Here is a 6,000-nt window from a genome sequence, read left to right as displayed (position 1 = left end):
TTAAGACGGGTTCTTCAATTCTTTATATTTTGGTGTTACCTGCGGTAACAGCGGCTACATGCACGCCACGCCTCTGCCCCTAGCATTCTGAACATTGAAAAACCGGCTATAAATGGTTTTGATCTGTGATAGAGGACATTTAGTGAAACACTCGCTCAAGACAAAAAGCGAGGGATCTGTAAATATTTCCTGTACCGAGTACCAACCATGACAAGATAAAGAAATCACATATATATCCCAAGGAGGAAATATGTATTTTTTTCTCTCTTGAATGAGACGTGAGAGGATACGACCATAGGGAATGACATTGAAATGTGCGCAGAACTTAATCTACGCCTGGAAAAATAATTTAACGTCAGTAAAGTGGGGAGAAATTCCCGAACATAATGGAGACGCTTACGAAGAGAAGTAGAAATTGAGCCTATTAAGACGAAGGAACACATAGAGACATTCCGAGAGAAATATTGACTTGTGAGTCACTAATTGTAAGTAATATTAGCATATATTCCAGGGTTGAGTATAATAATTTGAATCGTGAGAATGAAAAGCAATGGTCTTACTTCTGTATGTTGGATGATATTTGGCAGGTGTATCGGTAGACTGTAACAGTATTTCCTACGTTTAAAAATGTTCCGCTATGCACAACCGGTAAGTACAAATGTAGGCTCGGGTACCCTTTTCTACACCCTCGATTTTTCGCACATTTCAAATATTCTCGTTACGAAAATTAGTTCTTCATGAGAAACGATGTTTCTAAATAGCGCGGAAAGTAATTTTTTATATCTACGTGCTAGGAAACTTACGTTTTTCAATATTTAGATTCCTTATGTAACGTCGAAACGGTTTTGCAGGGCTATGATCATGGCGTCTCTTAGATTCATGTCACAGGCGCACGTCTGAACATTTTCTTTTTCTTCTTATCTTTGACTTGTGCAATGGGATAATTTGCAATTTTTTCTTCTTATGAATGACTTGTGCAATGGGATAATTTGCGATTTCAATATATTATTTATGTAATTTATTGGCGGATTGGATATTTGAGACATTGCAATTGTTTTGTGCGACTTTACACATTGGAATTGATTTGTGTGACATTGAATTAATACAAAAGGACTAAATATGAGATTGACACACGTTCAACGGATGAAGGACATAGAGGACTTCGTTCGACGAGACATACGGGACATTGTACTTGACTTACAGGGAGATGGTCTGCTGCCCCACGAACCATTGGCGCTAGCCCCACGAACCATTGGCGCTAGCCTCACGAACCATTGGCGCTAGCCCCACAAACCATTGGCGCTAGCCCCACGAACCATTGACGCTAGCCCCACGAACCATTGGCGCTAGCCCCACGAACCATTGGCGCTAGCCCCACGAACCATTGGCGCTAGCCCCACGAACCATTGGCGCTAGCCCCACGAACCATTGGCGCTAGCCCCACGAACCATTGACGCTAGCCCCACGAACCATTGGCGCTAGCCCCACGAACCATTGGCGCTAGCCCCACGAACCATTGGCGCTAGCCCCACGAACCATTGGCGCTAGCCCCACGAACCATTGGCGCGTGGATAGGTTAGTTCAGTTAGGTTAAGATCGATAGTTAAAATTTGGTGTCGTGTTAGTATCACGATCTAGAAATTGGAAATAATAGCCAACCATTTCAAACGACAACATTTCAACTTCAAACGGCTGTACAGTCGTAAATACTTCTTTCCGCGCTCCAATGTTTTTTTATTCAGAAATAGGATCACATAACCTTCATAATGAAAGAAAAAAAATTTCAAAAATCGAGGGTGTAGAATAGGGTACCCGACCCTAACTAACTGTTACCGGAAACACTGCATAATCATAAGTTTTGAAACACTGCACATCAGCTGACGATACTGCATATCAGCTGACGATAGACAACGTGAGTCAAAATTTGCCCGCCGAATTAGCAACGACCAATAAATGATTATAATGTCAAAAATAACACTTTTTCATGAAAAAAAAGTGATCCCCAGCTTGAAAAATCTTCCGCTATGCATATGAGGTAAGTAGCAATGATTTTTGTTTGAAAACAAGCGAGTTTAATGTGTCTCCGGCTTATACATTTTAATGCGAATGCATGTGGTTTTCTACGAAAATCTATTTCCGATGTGCTATTGCTGCTGCCGCCATTTGCTTTCTGCTCGAGAGCACAATACGCTCTCGTATTGACTGTATATGCTAAATTGAATGAAAGGAGTGCTAATGGAACCTAACCTAACCTAGTAGGTATACCTCGTCCCCGTGATGGTTCGTGGGGCTATCGTGAATTTTTGGGCTAATGTCAATGGTTTTTGGGGCTATCCGTGGATGGTTTGTTGGAAATAAGGAACAACAGTAAGTACTTGGTAATGTAAGATATATACATTATTTTCGCTAGAAATTCATTATTTCACCTAAAGAAATGTTCCGCAATGCAGAATAGCACGTTAGCAATGTAAAAAATTGCGAAATAAAATCATTGATAGGTGTCTTTGGTATAGTAAAGTAGTACCACAATGGGTAAGTACAAACCATGCGAAACACAAAATATCCGATTTTAACGTGTTTTCGATATACGGAACTGGGTACTAATCTGCTATTCCCAGGTCAGATTTCCTCATTTTTACAGAAGAAACTACTTATGGTAATAAGTTCCCGTAGCATTGTCTAACATCTGGAAGGTGTTTTGTCTGATGTGGTAATGTTTCATAGCGGAAATTCAACCATTGACCCATAGCCCCACGAACCATTTCTGGTAAGGTTAGGTTAGGTAGGGTCAGGTATAGGTTACAATAGTTAAAAATTGGTTTCGAAAAAAATATTAGTAGCCCCACACACCATTCTCGCATAGCCCCATGAACCATTGACACATAGCCCCACAAACCATTTGCGGAAACATAATTACGTTCTTCAGTTACAAAAACACTTTTTTTTAAAAAAATTGCAAATTACTTTCATCGATAAAACGTCAATACACTTTAAAGAATGTTCCGTGAAGCAAAACAAAACAAAGAAGTTTAGGTGTCTGGGGAATATCAGATTTTTACCCGGAACTCTTACCTTCTTCATTTTTACAGAAGAAACTACTTACGAAAATGAGTTTCTGTAGCATTTTGAAAGTTTGTGGAGGTATTTTCTCACCGTAGAATGCTGCAGAACAAGAAATAAGCACTTTTGATATAATAAACTTGTATTTTGTGCAAAGTGACAACATTATGCCGTTGTTTCCATTATGTACCAGCAGATGGCGTGAGCATCAAAAGTCACGCAGTCTCGCCAGTGTTTCCAAATGTGCCTTTTTTAAAACTATGCTTACCTAACCTAAGATTGACTGAAATGGCCCGTGGGGCTATCGTGGATGGTTTTTGGGGCTATCCGTCAATGGTTTGTGGGGCTATCCGTCAATGGTTTGTGTGGTTATCGTGAATGATTTTTGGGGCTTTCCGTCAATGGTTTGTGGGACTATCGGTAACACTTTACTATAAGTGAGACGGATTTCTTCAAATTTACAGGAGAAAGTACTTACGCAAATCATTTTCTGTAGCGTATTTGAAGTTCGGAATGTAGTTTTCATCCAATTTAATACGAATGCATGTGGTTTTCTTCGAAAATCTCTTTCCGACGTGCTATTGCTGGTGCCGCCATTTGCTTTCTGCACAAGAGCACAATGTTCCATGTGTTAGATGACGTAAACCCCGTAGTCAGTGTTTCAACCCATGCTGTGTTTTCGCTATAAGATGACGTGTCGAGGATGCATCGTGAAGTTCTTGCCGGGTGTGGAAGATGCCGTGGAATTTATAATTCAACACGGAATCTTGAAGAAAGAAGTGGAATGCAGGACGTGGAAAGTTAAAATTAAAAAAATTCCGTGTATTTTCTTTCATCGAGAAAAAACGATGTTGTCCGTATGTGCTAAATTGAATGAAAGGAGTGCTCATGGAACCTAACCTAGCAGGCCTAACCTAACCTAGTAGGCATACCTCGTCCCTGTGATGGTTCATGGGCTATCATGAATTTTTGGGCTAACGTCAGTGGTTTTTGGGGCTACCCGCGGCTGTTTTGTGGGGTTACCCGTGGATGGTTTTTGGGGCTAACATCAATGGTTTAATAATTACTCTTTGCCAAAAATTGAACTTTTTCGTGAAAAAATTTCGTGAAGTGTTTTTAATTTTTTTTAAATGTAGGTATTTTTCGGTGAACAAGGTTGCAACACTGCATGCACACTCCAAATCGACAAAACACTGGCACAACGTGCGATGGACGGGTAAGCTATCGCCATATTGTGTGTGGAAATGAGGAGGAAAAGTAAGTACTCGTTAATGTAAGAAATATACATTATTTTCGTCAGAAATTCATTATTTCACCTAAAGAAATGTTCCGCATTGCAGAATAGTACATTAGCAATGTAAAAAAGTGAGAAAGAAATGATTTATAGGTGTCTCACCTCACCTATAGTAAAGAAGTACCGGGCTATCCGTCAATGGTTTGTAATGACATAATGAACACAAAAGTAGGTATTTTTCGGTTAAGAAGGTTGAAACACTGCATACTCACTCCAAATCAACAAAACACAAGCACGACATGCGATGATCAACAGCTGTGCGTGCCATATTGTATGTTCCGCAACAGAAGAAAGGAACCAAAAGAATTACTCGTAATGTGAAAAATCGATGTTATTTTCATGTAAAAAGCATAATGGCACCTTCAACTATGTTCTGCTATACACAATTCATAAGTACGAACCATGAGAAACACAAAATATCCGATTTTAATGTGTCTCCGATATAAGGAGCTGGTACAGTGTTTCCAACCCTCTTCACCGAAAAATACCTACTAGCCTATCGTGTTCATCCCCTGTAGAAATTGTACATTATGCATGGGTAGCTGATGGATAGCCCGGGTACCTGATGGATATCCCCAGGAATCATTATGCACGGTAGCTGACGGGTAGCCCCACAAACCATTCCCGATAAGGTTAGGTAGGTTTGGTTTGGTTAGACAAGCATAGTGAAAAAAAAATGGTTGTAAACACTGACAGGGTCTTACGTCATCAAATGTACGCAGCATGCAATTCACGTAGCTAAAGCAATGGCAATTGTGCATTGGTGACTTATTTCTCTTGAAAAATACATGGTTTCCCGGTCAAATAGATTCCATGATGAAAGAAAATACCTCGACGAACGTTGGAAAGCTTGCAGAAACTCATTTCCGTAAGTAGTTTCTTCTGTAAAAATGAAGAAATGTGTTTCCGATATGCGGAACTGTTACCAAAAATAGTTGTTTACTTTTTTTCGACTTGTTTTGCAATTTCTAGACGTGACTGCCAAATTTTAACTGCAGATTCGTGATTATGAGGCCAAAATTAGTGAGTATGCCGAATTTGAAAGCAATTGAACAAACTTCTGGTATTGTAAAATTACTCCCATTTTTTTGTTAAGAAGGTTGGAAACACTGTATACCCACTGATCTACGACGCTACTCAAGCTGGGCCTGCCATATTGTGTGTTACAGAAGCGAAAAAGTTAAGAACAATATTTACTCGTAATGTGAAAAATAGAAATTATTTTCGTGAGAAAAGCAAAATCCCACCTTAAACAATGTTTTGCAATGCACAATAGGTAAGTACGAATGTGAAAAATGACGAAATGAACGAGTGAGACCCGAGATCAGGCAGGTATATACACACAGGGTGTCTCATCTAAAATTGCGACCTGAAATATTTTGTAAACAACAACAAATATTGAAAAACTGCTTTCGTAGATATATAGGTGTGAGAGGGGCTCATGAAATTAGTGTACACAATACGTTGAATGTTTTCAACACAAGCTTAGTTTTTTTAAGGGAAATCCCTTCTTATTTTTAGCTCATTTGAAAGTACGGAAAAATTGATTAAGAATGGCGTTTGTTCCATTGAAATATGTCAAGTAATTGTAACCTGTAGTTGACGCTTGAAACGAACATTCTCACAAGTTGATTTGTGTGTTGTAA

At 39.4% G+C, this 6,000-nt stretch overlaps 1 protein-coding gene across 4 annotated transcripts in view; it reads left to right on the top strand.

Annotated features, from left to right (window-relative positions):
- Positions 1 to 208: 208 nt before the first annotated feature.
- Positions 209 to 6,000, top strand: part of LOC145989836 (uncharacterized) — a 159,089-nt gene continuing 153,297 nt past the window's right edge. For 3 of the 4 annotated variants that reach the window (XM_083125234.1, XM_083125238.1, XM_083125237.1), the window contains exon 1: positions 209 to 485. The gene's annotated coding sequence lies outside the window, so the exon portion shown is untranslated. The remainder of the gene's footprint in view (positions 486 to 6,000) is intronic. The other variant, XM_083125236.1, reaches the window with a different exon arrangement.

The sequence above is a fragment of the Lepisma saccharinum genome, chromosome 7 (assembly GCF_977018435.1).
Source record: "Lepisma saccharinum chromosome 7, izLepSacc3.1, whole genome shotgun sequence".
NCBI lineage: Eukaryota > Metazoa > Arthropoda > Insecta > Zygentoma > Lepismatidae > Lepisma > Lepisma saccharinum.
Note: the sequence above shows the minus strand (reverse complement) of the source record. Positions and strands in the feature narration are given on the sequence as shown.